Below are 21,183 nucleotides of genomic sequence, written 5' to 3' on the forward strand. Positions count from 1 at the left end.
GAGAAGTGCCACATATTCACCGATCACAAAAGTTTGAAATATTTGATGACTCAAAAGATTTGAATTTGAGGCAAAGAAGATGGTTAGAGTGGATTAAAGATTATGAGCTAGTGATCGATTATCACCTGTAAGGCAAACGTTGTTGCTTGATGCTTTGAGTAGGAAATCTTTATTTGCATTAAGAGCTTTGAACACTAGTCTAGCCTTATCAGATGATGGTTTTATCTTAGCTGAGTTGAGAGCTAAACCGATGTTTCTTGAAGAAATTTGTGAAGCTAAAAAAAAATGACAGTGAGTTGTTAACCAAAAGAGATCAGTGCGAGTCGGATGTAGAGTTAGATTTTCAGATCAGTTCTGACGGTTGTTTGATGTTTCGAGACAGGGTATGCATACCAAGAATGATGAGCTTATTCGAAAGATTTTAAAGGAAGCACATAGTAGTTCTTTGTCTATTCATCCGTAGTATAAAGATGTATAATGATTTAAAAAAAATGTCTTGGTGGGTAGGAATGAAAAGGATATTTTGAGTTTGTTTTAGATGTTTGATCTGTCGGCCAGTAAAGGCCGAACATCGGTACCTTCAGTTTATTGCGACTGTGCTAGTCCCTCGAGTGGAAATGGGATCGAGTTACTATGGATTTTGTGACAGGATTGCCGTTTACGAGAAAGAAAGATGCAGATAGGTTGTGATTGATAAGTTAACGAAGTCGGCTCATTTTATCCCGGTTAGATGGATTATTCACTTGACAAGTTGGCCGAGTTGTATATGTCGAGATAGTCAAACTACACAGGTACCATTATCGATCATTTTAGACAGAGATCCAAGATTTACTTCACGGTTTTGGAAGAAATTACGAAGGCTTTGGGCACAAAGTTGAGTTTTAGTATGACTTTCCACCCTCAAACCGACGGTCATCGAGAGAGTTATTCGTGTACTTGAAGATATGCTTAGATGTTGTGTCTTTGGAATTTCAAGGCGCTTGGGAAAAATATTTACCATTAGTAGAGTTTGCCTACAATAATAGTTATCAATGAGTTTGAAGATGGCACCTTATGAAGCTTTGTATGGACGTAAATGTCGCACACCTTTATATTGGATGAGCTTAAAGAAAGCCGGATTTACGAGGTTGATCTAGTTAAAGAAATGAAGAAAAGTGAAAGTTATCGAAATTGTTTAAAAGCGACAGACGGTGAAGTCATATGCGATTTAAAAGAAAAGAGATCGAATATCAAGTTGGTGACAAAGTTTTTTTGAAAGTATCCCGTGGAAGAAAGTTCTCAGATTTGGCAAGAAAGGCAAACTAAGTCCATGTTTTATTGGACCGTTTGAAGTGATTGAGAGAGTCGGACCATTAGCATATTGGTTAGCTTTCCCGATTGAGTTAGAGAAGATTCAAAATGTATTTCATGTGTCTATGCTACGTCGTTATCATTCAGATCCGTCACATGTGATTTCTTAGACAAAGGTTGAGATTCAACCAGACATGACTTACGGTGAAGAACCAGTAAAGATTCTAGCTCGAGAGGTAAAGCAATCAAGGAACAAAAGTATTGCACTTGTGAAAATACTATGGAATAGACATGGGGTAGACGAGGCTACATGGGAACCCGAAGAGGCTATACAAAAATAGTACCAAAATCTCTTCACGGTAAGATTTTGGACGAAAATCCCTAAAGGGGGAGAAATGTAACATCCGAAATAGGGCCTAAACGAACAGTGGTTGCGAAACCACAAACCGAGGTAGAATGTAACTACCTAATTTTCAGAGGTGTCAAAAATGGTGATTTGAGATCACTAAATCGGACAAATAAGATTGAACAAGATAGTAACTTAATATTTATGAGTCAAGTAAGAATTTAGAAGAATTTGTGAAATGGTGAAATTAGTGAATTAAAATAATTTATTAGGTCAGACGGGTCAAAAACGAGGTATCGAGACCTCGAATTTGAAAATCAAGCTATAAATATTTTTATAAATATTTATGAAGTGTCATTGAGTTAGTATTAAAGTTTCGTTAGAAAATTTTGATGTTTGGATAGCTAATTAATTAAAAAGGACTAAACTGAAAATAGCTCAAAATTTGTTAAATTGTGAGTAAATAGCTTAAGTTTTTAAAAAGATGGATTTAAATAGCAATTAGACCCAAAGGTTAATGGCTGGACGGTTTGGGTATGAAATAAGCAAGAAAACAATATGAACAAGGGACAAAATTGGAATTAGCATAAAAGTTAATAGTTAAAAAAATGATGTAATTGAAAATCTAGACATTTCTTCATCTTTCTCAGCCGTAAACGCCGTAGCAGGTCTCCTATGCTGGTTTTTCATATTTTTGCACCATGTAAGTTCAATTTTTACTATTTCTTAGTAATTTTTATGTTTTTGTGACTTTTACAATTAGGTCCAATCATCTAATTCATTAGTTTTTGATTTGGTGGGTGAAATTGGAAGTTACCCTGGCTGAGTAAGGGTAGTTTATGATGAATTATTATGAAATTGAAGTTCTAATTTCATATTAAGGTTGTTTTATTAAGTCATTTTGATAGAAAATGGTATTTAGGACCTAATTGTGAGCAAAATTGTGAATTAGATGTTGGTGTTGAAATTCAGAATATCAAAGGCTGTGAAATAGTTTATAATGATAAAATAAAAGTGTTAATTTAGAAAAAATTAGTTCAATTGATGGGTGAATTGAGCAGGGACTAAATTGTAAAAACTGTAAATTTTGGGGTAAAAGTGCAATTTCGAATTTTGAACAGCATAAATTGTGAAGTGAAATAGAAATCAAATAAATGCTAATGAGTAGAAATATTTTATATTATAGATCAAGAATCCAAAGAAGAACGAGGAAAAGAAAAAGTAAAGGACTAAATTGTAAGGTTTAGTCACATTTTGTATCAAGGTAAGTTTACAGTAAATAAATGCAATATTCTTTTATTTTACATTATTATTGTCAATTTCCAGCATTTATATATTATGTTATGAAAATATTTAAAGTCGAATTTAAGGTGAAGTGATAGAGGAAAAGTGTTAGAAAGCCTGGTTGAACCCTAGGAATGTTAGGATATTAGGGTTGATGTGATGTAACGTAAATGAGCCATGTAAGTCCATATTAGAAATATGGCTTTGGAGACAGGATTGAGCCATGTAAGTCCATATTATATATGGCATTGGAGACAGGAATAATTCATGTAAGTCCATGTCAAAGACATGGCATTGGCGAGATATTGATAGACAGAAGCGACCTAGTATCCTTAGTATTCCGAGTGGTTCAACGGGTCAGGATACGAGTTAAATTACAGTGAATTAACAGCAAAGGAAAAGTAGATTATACTTATGAAAAGGAAAGGTCGGTAAGAAAGAAGGTAAGGAATAAAGAAGAAGATAGAAATTGAGAAGTAAAGAAATTTATGATGTTAGATGATATTATGCATAATTATCCATTATGTTGAATGTTGTGATTTATTTGCTTGTAAGCTTACTAAGCCTAGTGCTTAATCTCTTTATTTTCTTCTTCTTATAGTACTTATCTAGTCACTCGGGATCGAAGGAAATGTCGGAGGCCGATCACACTATCAAAGAAATAACTCTCAGATAACTAGACGTTTTGTTTTAGGTATGGCATGTATAGAAACTTAGCTACTTTTGGTATAATATGAATAATGAATGATGTGTAAATACTTGCTAGTGATTAGCTAAGAAAATAGCTGATGATATACATGTTTATTAATATGTATGATTGAATGATGATTATCACATGAAAATTATAAAAATGTGAAAGTAACCTAAAAACAGATTCAAGTAATGAAATGATGTAACTTTGAAAAATCACTAAAATTGTAGAAACATAGTTTGAAGATGAATAATATATGAAATTAAAGATTATTATGTATATTTTCTTATGGAATAAGCAAAACAGGTAAAAGTATTATATTTTATGATATATCTAAGTTTTAGTGAAACAGGGTCAGAGCGATTTCTGGATCCCCTGTTTCAACTTTGTAAATTCACCATAAATTGTACAAAACTAATTAGAAGGTATAATTTATATGGTTAGAATTCTTGTTGAATCTAGTTTTGAGAGAAACAAACGACTTAGTCATATGAATTTTGTACAGGAAGAAAAATGGTTTGTAGTAAGAAGAGGTCAGTGCAGTCGAGTTTTGAAACAGGGGAAACTTTAACTAATAAACTGTACTAATTGGCTAAGTCAAAAATTCTAGAAAAAAATTAGTAGATATATATATGAGTCTAGTTTCATGAAAAATTTACGGATCTTAATTTCTATTTTTGAAACTCGAAAAATGAATTTTTAAGTAACCATGACGCAGAAAAGTAGTTTATTCTGAAAATTAAAATAAGTGATTTAGAGTTGTTTAAAAGGTAAGATAAGTTTAGTAACACCTCAAGCTTGACTCCGGTGATGGTTTCGGGCGTGGGGGCGTTACACTACCTCCTGAATTACAGAAGATTCATGATGTTTTCCATGTTTCTATGTTAAGAAGATACCGATCAGATCCTTCTCATGTGATTTCAATTGAAGATATAGAGATTTGACTAGATTTGTCATATGAAGAAGAACCGGTTAAAATACTGGCACATGAGGTAAAGGAATTACGTAACAAACGAGTTCTTTTAATAAAAGTGTTGTAGAGAAGTCACAATATTGAAGAAGCAACATGGGAACTGGAAGATACAATGAGATCACAGTACCCCCATCTCTTTTCAGGTAAATTTCGAGGACGAAATTTATTAAGGGGGGAGAAATGTAATGACTCAAATTTTTTAGGTCATCGAAAAAGTAAGTTTTTGAGTCTTCAATTTTGAAAATTAGATTCCTAAATATTTATTATAAATATTTACGAAGTTAAGTGAGAGGTTAATTAGATTTTAATTAAGTAAATTTAGCTTAATCAAGGCTAATTTAGTGAAAGGAGTAGACTGAATATAGTGTAAAAGTTTAATTATAAACTATAGAAAATTCAATGGACTAAATTAGCAAATAAGCCTTAGAAGACAAGTGTGTGGTATGTATGAATACATTTGTATTATTTTAATTAGTACATATGTATGTATAAATAAGTATTTACTTATTAAATAAGAAATAATAATAATGATTAAAGTATATTATAATAATATAATATAATAAAGTAATTAAATAAAACAAATAAAATAAAAGAAAGAATGAAAACGAAACAGAGCAGGGAAAGAAAGAAAGAAAAAGGGAAAGAAAAAGAAAAGGAAAATTTAGGGTTTTGGAGTTCCAAGCTTGATTGGTAAGTCAATTTGATCCATTTTCTTATAACTTTGATGTCTATGGAATCCTAAAAAAGAATACTACTTGAGTTATGTTGAAATTTAGAAAATTATTGAATTTTTAGATGTTGATTAAGTTGAATAAATGGAAGAATTAAAGGTTAATTTGATGGAAATTCAAGTTAGAAGTGGGAGAAGGACTAAACTGTAAAAAAAAGTATAGGTATTGCAATAATAGGGATTAAATTGAGAATATGTTATAATTAGTGTATTATGCTGTAAATTTAAGAGTTGGAATAGTTTAAAATGATAATTGGATGAAAATATAGGATTTGTTTTGAAGAAAAAGAATGGTTATGGTAGAAGAACTAAATTGGAATTTAGATAAAAGACACATGGAAATACAAGAGTGTGTTATTCAATAATATATATTGATAATTTTAAATGTTAAATTTTATGTAGCCAACGTAGCACCGCAAACATCATCAAAAAAGGGAAAGGAGAAAGTAAACGAGGATATCGAGTAAACTCGAGAAAATCGGTTTGTATTTCTACAAACTATGCTTAATGATTTAATACAATGTAATTGCTATTCTTAGTAGTTAGAATGTATAATGAATGATATGATAGAAATTATTACTGCTTTTGTATTGAAATGTAACGATTTGTACACCCTATTAACAAGTGTTGGACTAGTCGGATATAATTGGCATGCCATAGGATTGGAAGTGTTCAGGGATATTCCGACTGTGTGTCGATGAGACACTATATGTGTCGTCTACTGTGACTGTTCCGGATTCGTTCCAAAGAGGTACTCTGTACCTAACATGACTGTTACTGCTATTGTTACTGTTACTCTACAGTGTATTCTGGTTTCGGCCGATGAAACAATGTACATTATCCTATGTGTGTAGGTTGGATCCGTGTATCCGTCTAAGTCCGAGTTATGTTAATAGGGGTAATTGAAAGTACTAAAGACAAAGACTGACTGCTATTGATTATGTGGATCGTGGATCATTACACAAGTATTGAAAGATATTGAATGATATGAAAAGTATAAAAGAATTGTTTAAATACATTTAAGAGCTATAAGTTAAAGGTAAGCGATGAAGTTAATAAGATTATGAAATAAAAAGTTATATTACAATGTATATACATAGCTTATTATTGTTTAAGTATTAGTTTATAGAAATACCATTGAGTGTATACTCAACAGACGCAGTATGTTTTTAATCATGCAGTCTTGGTACGAAAGAAAGTTAAGGACTCAGCATCCAAGCCAATCCCGGACTCAAAGTGGTGAATACTTTTCTTTTGGTAAAATGGCATATACCTAGGTTGTTAAGATGTTATTTTGTATATGATAGTGTATAAACATGAAAGTTGTTGAAGCATGGTATGAAATATGCATATTTTGGAAGTTAAACTTACATGAGTTTGACTAGTATGATAATGTTGTATAATTTTGATATGAATTGTGGTACATAATTCTTAAGAGATATTGAAGTGAATGAATGAATATTTGCTAAGTTTGAATGGCATAATGAATGATATTTAATCTAAGAATTATCAGTAAATGTTTGGGCAAGAATTAGATGTGTTTAGCAAGTGAAAATAGCATAAAAATGGTCAAAAATCATGTTTTCACACGGCCAAGGCACATGGGCGTGTGCTTAGGCCGTGTGGCCCTCTGTTTATGTCACACGGGCTGTTCCCACGGTCGTGTGTTGCAAGTCAGATCTGCCCATAGCCTGGCCCCACGGCCATATCCCAAGCCACACGGGCATATCCCAGGCCACACGAGCATGTGCCTTTATTTTTAAGGAAAAATTTCTAAAGTTGCCAGTTTAGTCCCGAATCACTTCTAAAACATATATTGGGCCCCGTAGGCCCATATTAGGGACTTTATGATGAAATTTGATGAATATTGATCTAGAATGTAAAGTGTATGACTGGGTTTTGTATAAATGTTAGTGTATAAGTCCGGTAATATCTCGTAGCCCTATTCCGGTGACGGCGTGGGGTTAGGGGGTGTTACAGTGAGACCTGTTATTGCTGCAGATAACTTCAAACTGAAGCCGAACACCATTCAAATGATCTAATAATTTGTTTAATTCGATGGTTTGTAAGATGAATATCCAAATACTTGTAAAGGCCCAAATTTGGCCAAGCCCAAGACCAAATAAATAAAACTAAAATTAAATAGTTCAAGTCCAAATTTTTCTTACAAGCCCAAAATAAAAAAAAAAAACTAAGCCCAATTAACAGGCCCACGACCTAAACAAATTTTCAGTAAAAAAAACCCTAGCCTCCTTTGTGCATCGTGTCGCTGCTCCAAGTGCCTCCGCGGCACGCATGCCGCCCGAGGTCTGCCACCTTGCACTAAAATGGTAAATGAGCCTTTTCTCTACCCTCCGTTGACCTCGCCAATGCCTGCAAAAAAGGAAAACACAGAAGTAGCAGCAAGGACAAAAAAACAGTAGCGAAACAGAAAAAAAAGAGCAAAATAATATTATAAAACGGCTATAAAAGCCACCACCATCAATGTAATATTTTACACATACAAGATTAATTAAAACACAAAATCAAAACTTCAAAGGTGATTTTTTTCTCTACTTTTGTTTTTCATCTTTTGTTTTTCAAAAAATATAAAATAAAAATAAATAAAAACAAGGTCTTTTACCTTTTTTGCCGGTGTCTCACCCTCCATCTTGGAAGACCGATGGACCTTTGGGGGTTCGTCAAACAGTTGCAACGAAAGTGAGCAAAAACGAAGGGTTCTTTGTTTCTTTTTTATTTTTGAGGGTTTTTTTGGTTATTTTTAACCCAAATCGGGGTTCTACTTGAAAAAAAGAACAAAAAGCAAGACTTTTGGACTTTTCGGCCATCGTGGAATGTTTTTTTATTTTAGCCTAAAAATGTTTTTTTTTTTAAAAAGGGCTGAAATGTTTTTTTTTTTGTCAAAACGTGAACTTATATACCCATGCGAAACGACGTCGTTTTGGGATTCAAGTTTAGTTTTGACGCGACCCGCGCACCAACCCGACCCACTCCTGATGATTCGCATGTTTTTCAATAAAGAGTATATTTTCACGATCAATCCTTTCGCTTTTACAGCGTATTTCAATTTAGTCCTATCTCATTTTTTATTTTTAAAAATTTTACCACAAACTTTTAGTTTTGTTTCAATTTGGTCCTTGAACCGTTTTAATGGGTAAGCACCTGAAACGGTGCCATTTTGGGTCGACCCATGGTCCGACCCAACCCATTCTAGGATCTGCGTGTTTTCTTAGTGCATGAGTTATTTACGCATTAGGCCCTTCCGCTTTTGTAGCCTGTTGCAATTTAGTCCTTTTTCGTTTTGTTCTTTAAATTTTGCCCTATAATTTTATTTTTATTTCATTTTAACCCCTTTAAGGAACGACGCCGTTTTGGAGACAGGGGATAATTTCCCAACTGGTCCTCCCTCTTTTGTGTATGTTCTATTTTGGCCTGTATTTCTCCCTTTTCTTTTTATTTATTTGCAATTTATCCCTCCTATTTTATTTAAATGTCAATTTAGCTCTTATTTATTTAGTTTGAACTCTTCCTAAATTATTTATTTTTACGAATTATTATTTTTACTTTTCATATGTTATTTTATTTATTTATTTTCTATTATTTATATTATTTTATTTTTTGGGGGGGTCTGTTCTTATATTCATTGCACATTTTATTTATTTTGAACTTTTTATATTATTACTATTGTTATCATTTATTATCGTTGTTTATTTTATATAGTATTATTATTATCACTATTACCATTTTCATTATTATTATTGTTCTAATATGCATATTATCGTCATTTTTTTATCATTATATTTTTATGCTTCGTTAGTTTATGTTGCATCACCATTCGCTAAACATGGGATTTTCGCGTTTTAGCCATTTTTTTTATATACCATATTTGAATAGACTAAATACATATTGTTTTAAATATTACATTTTTTATTTTTTTTAAAAAGTGAAATTTTAAAAATAGGCAATGTTTCGTATTTTGAGATTCGAGAAGTCGTACCCAACCTTAAGGGGTTTCGATTTTCTCGTTGAACCTAAATAACCGAATATCCTTTTTAAAATTCAAATACATGAGATTTAAAAAAATAAATAAAAGACAAGCTTAATCTTGAGGATTCAAGGTGTCGTGTCCTAACTTACGGGATGTGACATTTTATTCTCTGGAGACGAGAGGGTCTTTAATATTCGTTTCGATTTATTTAAGAATTTTTTTAAGTAAAATTAACATTCATACAAAGAGGGATCATATTTTAAACTCTTCCCAAGTTTTCAACTTTCGACACTAAGACATGAAGTAATCAATTAGGTACCAATTTTGGGCGTTACGAGGTTGCTAGTCCTTCCTCGTGCGTAACCGACTCCCTAACTCATTTTCCTAAATTTTGTAGACCAAAATCGCCGTTTTAGTAAATCAAAATTGTTTATTAAATCGATTAAATTACAAGGTGACCCGATCACACCTAATAAAAAGGATTAGTGGCAACTCATATTTTTTCTTTTTTCTTTTTAAATAAAAGTCGATTTTCAAAAAAATGGTTTCGACAATACTCATTTGTCTAACTTTTTAGAATTCTGCAACACTTTTAAGATAAATGGCTTTTCTGAAAATGTCATTCGGCTACAGTTGTTTCCCTTCTCATTGAGAAATACGGCTAAACAGAGGTTGAACTCCCAACCACAAGGTTCTATCACTACATGGGAGCAAATGATCGAAAAGTTCTTATTAAAGTATTTCTCGCCAGTTAAGACAGCTAAGTTGAGGATTGATATCTCTTCCTTCGTGCAAATGGATTTAGAGACCTTATATGATGCATGGGAGAGTATAAGGATTTATTGAGAAGATGCCCTCACCATGGGTTACCTCTATGGTTACAAGTTCAAAATTTCTACAACGGTTTGAACCCTTCAATTAGGCAATTGATTACTGCAACCGCCGATGGTACTTTGAACAATAAAATACCTGAAGCGGCTTACGAGTTTATAAAGGAGATGTCATTAAATAATTATCAGTGGCAAGTCATGAGAATAAAGCCGATGAAAGCAGCCAGTGTTTTTAACATAGATGCGGTCACCATGTTATCAAATCAGGTAGACCTTTTGAATAAAAAGATTGATGGTTTATATGGTTCTACGCAGGTACATCCAGCGATGCAATGTGATACGAATGGAGGAGGGATGAACAATCCAAAATGTCTATCCTACAACCCTAGCACAAAGAACGAACAAGTCAACTATATGGGTAATAATTCTAGACCTCAGAATAATCCCTATAATAACACTTATAATGCAGGTTAAAGGAACCATCCCAATTTCTCTTGGGGTGGTCAAGGAAATTAGATACCATAACCCCCTTCAGGTTTTCAACCACTTTACTAACAAGAGAAGAAGCTGAACCTTGAGGAGATATTGACGAAGTTTATTTTGGTGTCAGAAACCCGCTTATAAAACACCAAAACAATACTTATAAATCAACAAGCGTCGATTCAAGGGCTCGAGAATCAAATAAGTCAGCTTACTAAGCTGATTTCAGAAAGACCAGAAGGTAGCTTGCCTAACAACATCGAAACTAACCTAAGAGAGCAGCTTCATGCAATTACGGTTCGAGATAAAGAAATGTTAGTTGAACATGAACCAAAAATAAGGCAAGAAAGTGTGGTAAGTCAAAGTAAGGTTGAGTTGAGCCACAGTGAACAAAAACCGAAAGGTAAGGAGTATAAACCTCGTGTACCATATCTATAAACCTCGTGTACCATATCTCAACGTGATAAAGAAAGACCACACAGATGAACAATTTGGTAAATTTCTTAAACTTTTTAAAAAATTTGCATATTAAATTATCGTTTATTGAAGCTCTTTCATAGATGCCCAATTCAGTTAAATTTTTAAAGGAGCTTTTGGAAAACAAACGGAAGTTAGATGATTCGTCGCATGTGGAGCTAAATGCAGTTTGCTCAACTATCTTGCAAAATAAACTACCCAATAAGTTGAAAGATCCAGGGAGTTTTACTATTCCTTGTTTAATTGGTAGTTTAAATGTTAATAATGCTTTAGCTGATTTAGGTGCGAGTATTAATGTCATGCCCTACAAATGTTTAAGCAACTAGGTTTTGGGAAACTCAAAAAAACTAGGATGAGTATTCGATTGGTAGATAGAACCATTAGATTTCCTAAGGGTATTGTTGAAGACGTACTTGTTAAAATTGATAAATTCATATTCCAATTGATTTTTTTGTCTTGGACATGGATCAGGATAGTGACGCACCTCTAATTCTAGGTCGGCCCTTTTTAGTAACTGCTAGAACTATAATTAATGTTGGTACAATTGAACTAATACTTCGTGTAAGAGATGACACGATTACTCTCCAAGCTCATGATTCTGCTAAGATATCTAGTAATCGAGATGATTATATGAGTTCTGTTAATGTGAGTAACCTTATGGCTCAACATACTTTGCAGGAAACACCTTGGAAAAATGTGATAGAGCCACATTCTAGCTCATGCCATAAAAACAGAATAACTCATGAAGAACGAATGCTACAAATCAATGAACTAGACGAATGGCAGACACATGTCAAGGAGAACCTGAGAATACACGATACAGAACTGAAACGACTCCATGACGAGCTTAAGGATGGAACGAACCATTTTAAGGTTGGGGACCATGTACTATTGGATAAAACAGACCCTCGAATTGCCATTGCAAAGATTAATACAAGCGGAGAAACTCCTTTTAAGGTACTTAATGTTTTTCCAATACGGTACAGTCGAGGTAAATCATTTTAAATTCGACACTTCTAAGGTAGATATTACTCGACTCAAACCTTATTTTAATAAAAAAATTGACAGCGAGAAAGAGCAGTCTCGACTCCATGAACCACCTTGACCATGCGAATACGAGGTAAGTCGAGCTTAGACTTTAAATAAGCGCTTCTTGGGAGGCAACCCGAGCAATAACATTTCTAATTTCTTAATTTTATCTAATGATATTTTTAAAATTAATAAGTTTAAAAAAAAATTAAACCCACACAGTCTAGACACACGGGTGTGTCCTTGGCCGTGTGTAATTTTCAGACTTAGTTTTAGATTTTTAAAGAAATTAACAGTGAGTTACACGGTCGTGTAACCCACACGGCCTGGACCCACGGGCGTGTCCTTGGCCGTGTGGAGCCTGGGACTTAATTTTTCCAAAAATCAGATAAAAAAAGTTATCTTCAGGAGCCACACGTCCTGGGCACTTCCACATGGGCTGGCATACGCCGTGTGAGTTACACGGGCTAGCCACACGCCCATGTGCCAGCCCATATCGATTTCAAACCCTACTTCTATTTTACGTGGAAAAATCTAATTTTTAGGGTTTCTGAGCATTCTAAAGTTTATAAATACCTATTAGAAGAGGACTAAAAAGAGCACGTAGAGTAGAACAAAGAAATTATTCGAAGAACGCTGTCGGAATCAACTCAGAAGCAGATCTCCTTCAAGATTGAAGATCTCCAATCAAATTTCCTTCGAAGTTTTATTGGGTTTTTTTATGTCTTGTTGTTATTTTAATTTTGAGATGTTGTCCTCCCAGATTACGAACTAAATTCCCTAGATACCTAGGGAAGATGAAACCTATGATGGATCCTATTATTTGAATTTTTGGATTATATGATAAGTAATCATTCTTGTTCTCAATTATGTATGTTTATTTCTTACTTTAATATTTTTAGGATATTAATTCAAGTGTGATGTGATTATTTCAGTGGAGCAAAAGTCCCTGTTTAAGAATAGATTTGGCATAAATGAGTGGAGTTGCATGCAATCCTAGAAATAGGACGACATAAATCTACCAGATTAGAGTCAAATCTAATAGGGGAATCCATAAATCGAGTTAATGCGACGATAGGGGTTTTAATTAGAAAGAGATTTCAATTAATCAACCTAGAGTCAGTTGTTCTTACTCTCGAAAGAGATATTAACATAATTTAGGGATTTCTACGGATCAAGGCACAAGTGAATAAATTATCTAATCCAGTTTCAGAATAATAAGTGAAGTCTAGGTGGATTCTTTCCTGGGTATTGCCTTTCTCTTTGGTTATACTCAAATATTTTCTCTCTCTATTCTCTGTCGTGTTCTTAATAACTAGTTTAATTAAATTTAGATTAAAAACATCTCTTTTAATTTATAGGCTAGATAATAAAAAAGATAGTAATTACTAGTACTTTTAGTTATCGTGGATACGATATTCCTGACTCACCATAGCTATATTATTATTCGATAAGTGCGTTTTCCTTTGTCGTGATTTTAGTTAGTTTAGTGACTCATCACTCTTGTAAGTTCTTATCAGTAATATTTTTCCACACAATTTTAATTGAGAATTTATTCTGATTATTGTAGAGTTATACTCACAGTTTAAAAAAAAAACTTGTAACTTCAAGTGCATCCAACTATAACGAGCTTTAGATAGAATTACTATATTCTATTGCTCATAAGTAGATCTTTTACAGTCAAATATTTTACTTTCAACCCCTTAAAGGGGATGATGACAAAAAAAGATCACAAAGATGCACAGTCAATTCAATTTAATAATAAGAGTAATCAATAACTCGATCATTCCTTTTTTATCCTTTCAAAATAGATATTTATAACAATAGTGATTCATATGAAATATAATCTTTTCTTCATTCATAATCCCAATATGATATCCATTATAATGAATATCTTTTAAAACTAATATGTTAACATCACAAATTTTGTGCTTTTTAGATATTAATATATTAACTCTTCCGGAGCTTTCACTAATTTTGTACTATTAAATATTTTAATAATATTTGTTTGTTTCAAGATCAAATAAGATAAATATTTTCTATCTGTAATGATAGAATTCATTACTACATTCTCATATCCTTCCTCAAAGAATAACAAAATATTTGAGCATACGCTACATATGTGGCTAATAATTTTTCATATCATATTGATAACATAAGTTATTTTTACTCTTTGAAGAGTTATCTTGAGAATTCTCATTGTTCTCTTATTTATTACTATGTTCTCACTTTTAGTGGTCCATAATTATATCTTTTATTTTCTTTATGTTTGCATTCAACTTCGAGGAATGCAACAAATCTAGTAGGACAGGTTTCTAAACGCCTCCATTGATTCTTTATTTCATAATTACCATCGCAAACATACGTGGATTTCAAATCAGAATCTATCTATTCATGTTGTCATGATTGATCTCCAATTATAATAAACATGATATAATAAATAAATTATAGTAAAATATATACACCTGAAGATCTTTAACATCATCGTTATCACCCACGTAAGGATTATATAAATTTCTTTGGATAATGATTACTCATAGTGCACAGGCCTCAATTGAATATTGAAATTGCAATAACTCTAGAAGGCCATCGACAACAACTTTAGCAACAGATTTGGAGTGACCGTATTATAAAATAAAATAGAATCGTGCTGATAATATGTTATAAAATAAAAAGACAAAGTAAAAAAAAAAATAGGACACCAAAGAAAGCGTATTATATTGATCAATCGAATATTTACAATGCTTCTCCAAAATCTATATTTATGGACATAAGAAATATAAATGAAATAGAACTCTACTTCTAATGATTATTAGAATGATATGCTTTAGATCATAATGGACATCCACCTAATAAAATATTCATAACAAAAAATAATGTAAAATATAGAAAAGTGTAAAAAATAAAAGGTAAAATTGTAAAATTAAATGAATTACAAAAAATAATTTTTTAAAAAATTATGTAAAATATTTAAAAATAATAAAATTTACAAAATAATATAAAAATAAAAAAATTATAAAACAAACTAAAAATATAAAAACATTTTTTCATTTGCACCCTAACCATCATTTGATCCTTGAAGTTATCTGTTGTGCTTATCTATTACAAACATCCCCAAAGCTTGCACCCCTTTGTCCATCGTCAATGACAAAGAAGTGTTTTGAGATGCAAATTAAAGTAGGGAAATATGTTAGGATGACAACCGAGGTTGTATATAAAATTGTAAATATTTTTAATTATCTTTATTATAATTTTCTATTATTTTGAAAAATTTTTAATAATTTTTGTAATTTTATATAATTTTTTATACTTTTTGCACTTTTCTATATTTTTATAATATTTTAATAATTTTTATATTTTAAAATTTTCCATATATATAAATTTTTATTTTTAATTCATATAAAAGTTAAAATTTTTATTCTAATAATTTTTATAGTTTTTGAGTCATTTATAATAATTTTCTAATCTTTTTTCATTTTTATAGTTTTTTTCAGTTTTTAGTATTTTCATTTTTTTGTAATTTGTATAATTTGTATGATTCCTATAATTTTTTATAATTTTTAATGATTTTAAGTATTAAACGTGAGATTTCACCACATGGCACAATCTTAGAATGCTATATGGTAAAAACAACCCGAAAACAATAGTTGTTTCCCTTTAAGGATCAAAGGGCTTAATTTATTGTAATCTTAAAGTTAGGGGGCTCAACTGAGTGAAAAAATAGTATAGGGACTTGATTGATTTTTTGGAAACGTTTAAGGGTTATATACCCTTTTAGCCTAGAATTTTAATAAATTTCTTTCAAAAATTTTAATAAAAACCTATTAAGTACTAAATTAAAATTTATTTAAAATTTTAAAAATAAAATATAAACCGATCTAAAATAGAGTTGGTTAGTTATTTATAAATATGAACGAACTTATAAAAACATAAAATAGATTAATATAATGCATAGGATATCTAACTTGGAGATTTAGATTAGAATATTTGATTCAAATTTGCAAATTTAGATTAGGATATCTAACTTATTACTCAGTTAAGTTTATGAATACAAAAGAGTAAGATTTAAGAGAAACTACATGTGTTTGACTATTTGTAACTAATGCAGAATTAAATATCATATTCGATAGATAATGATATTTAATTCGGATTTGAATGTTAAAAATCAAATAGTTTGTGTATTCAGATTTTTAGATAGATTTGTGAATTCAAATATTCTAGAATTTACAGATATCTAACTCATTGCGATCCCAACTTATTCCGTCGTCTCCTTCTTTAAACCTTTCCTTGTAAGTTTCTTTAGTTTGCAAATGGACTTAATTATGGAAAAATGATTGAAGCATCAACTATTACGCTCCTTAACTAACCTTTTGATCTTCCAAATCGCATCAAGCCTACACAAACATTTTCGTTAGCTCATAACCGTACAACTCAAAGAAGACACTAATAAGTTTTTGAATAAATTACACTAAAAGTCATTAAACTATTAGATGCTTACATTTTAATTACTAAATTTCAAAAAATTATAAAATGATCATTGAACTATTCGAAATGTTTCATTGAAATTACTGGACTGTTAAAATCGTTGTTGTATAGCCTTTTCTGTTCACATTGCTTATGTCAATTGAAAGCTCTCATTTCTTTTCTCTTCTAAAATTGATTTTTTTTTCATAAAATAACTTTAAATATTACAAATCCATGAACCAAAATCCAAGCAACTTTCTTCTTCGATTTTTAACACTAAACATCATATCGACTTAGATTTAAGATGTATTCTTCTACTTATCGATGAGTACTGATCCATTCTAGTGATCATCAAATTGTTGTTGGGAGCTTACTAACTAGACTTTTAAAAAAAACTTTAACAACATAATGACATAAATGAAAACTTTCTATCAGATCAATAATTATTTTATAACTTTTTGAAGATAAAATGAAGTTTTAGTAATTTTGGATGTAATTTATTTTTTGGACAAAATTTCCCTAATTATTTTCCCATCAATCAGGCAGTATATCACTCTAAATTCTTATTATTTTCATAATTTTATGTTAAAGAAGTCTTTAGCAATAACAGCTTGCCATAGTTGCCTTTTCCTTGGAATAAAAATTCCATAACAACAAAGTCAAGTTGAACAATTAAGACTCTGCAAAATAAAAAAAAAATAAAAAAAAAAGGTTAAACAAATAGCCGAGAAAGTAGATAAAGAAGCAAAAGCCACTGAAATCTTCAAAATAGTAAACCCAAATTTAATTCCTTTTCATCATCAAAATTAATTAAAAATATATTCGAAATTTCCACCTTTAAACACCAAAATTCATGTATAATATATGAAAATTTAATTCAAATTTAACTATAATAAAAATAAATTATTTGTTTTCCATTATATTTCCTTTTCAGTTAATATTCCATTAATCACAAGAAGCTAAAAAGCTAGTATTGTTAGGCCATTCACTCTTGGATTTGACTTTCATCCCAAACAAAATGTAATTATAATTTTTATTTTATTAAAAATTTAATCATTCTATTTATGCAATTAAATTAACAAAAATTACGATTCAAATTTATGTGTTTACCAACCATTATACCAATTTTACAATTTTGTAAATTATTTAATACAACGTTAATGAAATAAATAATATATACAATACGTCCTTAAAATATGATAATAATAATAATAATAATAATAAAACAAATATATTTGGCCTCTGAGTAATTAGTCAACTTTGCCAACATTAATAAGAAATTGATTGTGATTGTTAATAAGATTTGATTGATTGAATGTTAAATTATAAATGGGATTTTTGTGGTTAACCTTTGAAGGTTTAAACCCACTATTAAGCCACCTCTGCTGTGCCTAATTAAACAAATAATATATAATAATTCTTTTCAAGGTTTTTACCAAATTCATGTCGAGGTTATTCCAAAGGCTAATACATAAAATATAATCTATTGGAATCGTGTTAGTATGATAATCAGGATATTTATTATCCCAAGTGTAATTTAAATTCAAGTCAAATTAATTGTATTATTATTAAGATTTTGTCCTCAAAAAATATATAATTTATTGTAAATATCATTATATTAATGCAAATCTCGATAATTATTAAGTGCAAAAAAAAATATTGCATATAGAATATTTGTATAAAAATTAATTAGTCGGTGAATTCTTTCAACATCAAACATTCAACAAAACACCTTTCTTTTCCCTAATGGAATATAAGAAAAAGACATATTTAGTAAAATTAAAATAAGTGTAATATTCTTATGATTAATATTTTAACTATTTAATTATTAATTTTATCGATATAATTTTATTATTTATACATGTAAAATTTTAATTTAATTTAATACTTCTATCATACCGATCTAAATAAATGCCTATATTAATACTTACTAAATAATTTAATTTTATATATAAAATAAATAGTTAGAAACTAATATTAATATATATTATATTAAATCGATATGATAAAAATATCAGATTGATTTAAAATTTACTTACACATCAAATACAAATATATTAATAAATTTAATAATTAAATCATTAAAATCACGAAATATATAATTATATTTCTTGATCAATATTTATAATATACCATCACCATTGATGTTATAACCAACTTTATTTATCATGACGAAAATTGTAACGCCGGTCTTAACCCTCTAATATATTCTAATAATATATATATATATATATATATATATATATATATATATATAGTGTTGGATCGTCTGTCCTAAAACGACTCTCCCTACGATAAAACTTTCAAATGCATGCAATTTTATCTTACCTCGTCTGAATATTGGATACCAACAATTCATACGTGTAATGTGTGGATATTTGAATGATAAAAAGTTCGATATCTTTCCTAAATAAGATTTCATGTTTAAAGTCCGTGGATGAAAAAAGCATCAATGAAAAACTTTTATTTCTTATTTAGTGGTTGGACCAATTTAATTTAATTTTAATTAATGTAATTATAAAATATGAAAAGGTGTTGAATTATATATAAAGTCACATGCGTAGAATATAAATATTTGGTGTAACATAAGCAATCTCAATGGGGCGTCTGCTAATTCAGACAAAACAGTCTGCATCAGTTTCATTGCTTACATATGCATGCCCTTGACTATCATGTATATAAAACTTAGGAAAATATGAAAATAATGTTGGAGTAGTAAAATATATTACTATATATATAGCAATAGTGATGCATGTGATTGAGATAATGAGCATTCAAATTTCTAAGTCTAAATAAGAGAATAAGCAAAGCCAGCCAGCCAACCACTTGAGACCAAAATTTTAAGGTAGTGAACAATTTGTTCATCTTGCTATTTGATCTTTCCTTTTTTTTTTTTTTTTTTCTTTTCGAAAGTAGATTAATTATCCAAAAATCAATGGTGCTGGTTGCTGTAAATTTTAAGGAAAGTAACATATAAATAATTATATTCAAGAGTTCAAAATTTTAGAATTTTCATTTTTTTCTTTGCATAAAACTTGATATTCTTTATTATTTCAATTTTATTATAAGTAGTGAACCTCATAACAAGCTTGATGTGCGTGTCATTAATAGAGTTATTAATGTTGTGAATTCAAGAGTAGTTCACAAACAACGGAGTTAGTTTGTGAATCTTAGCTTGACAAACCTTGGAATGGGTCTTCCACACTAAGGCTATGCGAAAATAACGTGGAAGCCCAAATCAATTGATTGTTAGTTTTTCCAAGACGTCTCGTCCTAAAACGTAACACCACCGCAACTAACAGGAGTGCCAAGTTAAGATGTTACATCATCAACTTTAAGACACATATCCAAACTTGTCCTCTATAATAAAAAGAGCATGCAAATACCGTAATCAGAAGGACGTAAACACTTTTTTCTAATTTTTAATTAAATTCTAAAGATTTTCTATATTTAAAAGTATTCTTTATTAATTTTTCACTAAGTGTTACAACCATAATATGACATGTGGCAGCTTTAATTGAAAAAGATTGGGGGTCGTTAACTTTAATGGTTAACCATTAAAAGGTCTTTTTGATATATTTTGACAGTTCAAAAGTACGTAGCACAGAGCGAACTATTCTTTCGCCTTTTACTAAAGAATACCGTGTGCTCGCAGCACAATGCAGTATACGCCAATTACGTCGCTACAGCTGGCGACTCCACTGGGGACGCTTTTTGAGAGTCGAGTCGAATTAAACTCGCGTTGTCAAAATTTTCAAAGTTCCTTGTTCAAATTAATATTTAGTCGTGATCCTCAAATTTTTTGTTTTCAAGAAAATCATGCATTTGCATCGTGTTGTATATATTCTAACTTGTTTTATCCGGTTGTTTTTCAGCTTTAAATTTTTGTGATTTTAGTTTTGGTTTAGTTTTTTTAAATAAAACGTAAAGGTTTGCAAGTTTCTCCCCACACACCGTGCACGTGCATTTTTGTTGCATAACATGAGCTCTATACCTGGGCTCCGTCCCTGTTTAAGTGAAAGTAAACGCTACGCCTTCGTGAGTTAACTCGTCCCTCCGCACATGCTAGTGAATACTTTCGGGTTACATATGACTTATGCTTTCGTGAGTTAACTTGTCCCTCCGCATAGGCATAAGTAAATGTAATCCCTCGAATTGAACTCGTGAGTCTGTGATGGGCTATGACCGAGGCTTCGTGCTGATCTTAGCGAGATGATAGTACGAGCAATTCGAGTACTGTCTAGAACCGAGACGCATATAATGAACCATACGAGCTATCCAATTAGAGCCATGCCGAACCTCGTCCGCTTATAGTCACCAAAATAAGTACACGGGAAAATGCCTTTTGCCTTTTATTTACCTTGTTTATGCAAAAGAATTGGATTGGGTAGTTTAATTTGTTTTTCAAATTATATTTGTTGTGTTTACTAACCAAGTTTGTTTGTTTTATTTTATTTTCATCATGCATCATATGCATCATATTAGGAAGGTGTTGATTAAAGGTTGGTTGCCAAAAACGGGTTTCGATGGAGGAGTCAATTACACAAATAACCGAGAAGAATGCCGTGGTTCGGACCGGTCTCTAAAACTCGAGAGAAAAG

At 30.8% G+C, this 21,183-nt stretch overlaps 1 non-coding gene and 1 pseudogene across 1 annotated transcript; one reads left to right on the forward strand and one right to left on the reverse strand.

The window, feature by feature from the left end:
• Positions 1 to 10,064: 10,064 nt before the first annotated feature.
• Positions 10,065 to 10,170, reverse strand: LOC128290989 (small nucleolar RNA R71). The gene has a single exon (XR_008280767.1). It is a non-coding gene; the product is annotated as a small nucleolar RNA R71 (small nucleolar RNA).
• Positions 10,171 to 20,174: 10,004 nt separating this feature from the next.
• LOC128291067 (U5 spliceosomal RNA) lies at positions 20,175 to 20,280 on the forward strand (annotated as a pseudogene).
• Positions 20,281 to 21,183: the final 903 nt, after the last annotated feature.

The sequence above is a fragment of the Gossypium arboreum genome, chromosome 3 (genome assembly GCF_025698485.1).
Source record: "Gossypium arboreum isolate Shixiya-1 chromosome 3, ASM2569848v2, whole genome shotgun sequence".
In the NCBI taxonomy this organism is placed as follows: Eukaryota; Viridiplantae; Streptophyta; class Magnoliopsida; order Malvales; family Malvaceae; genus Gossypium; species Gossypium arboreum.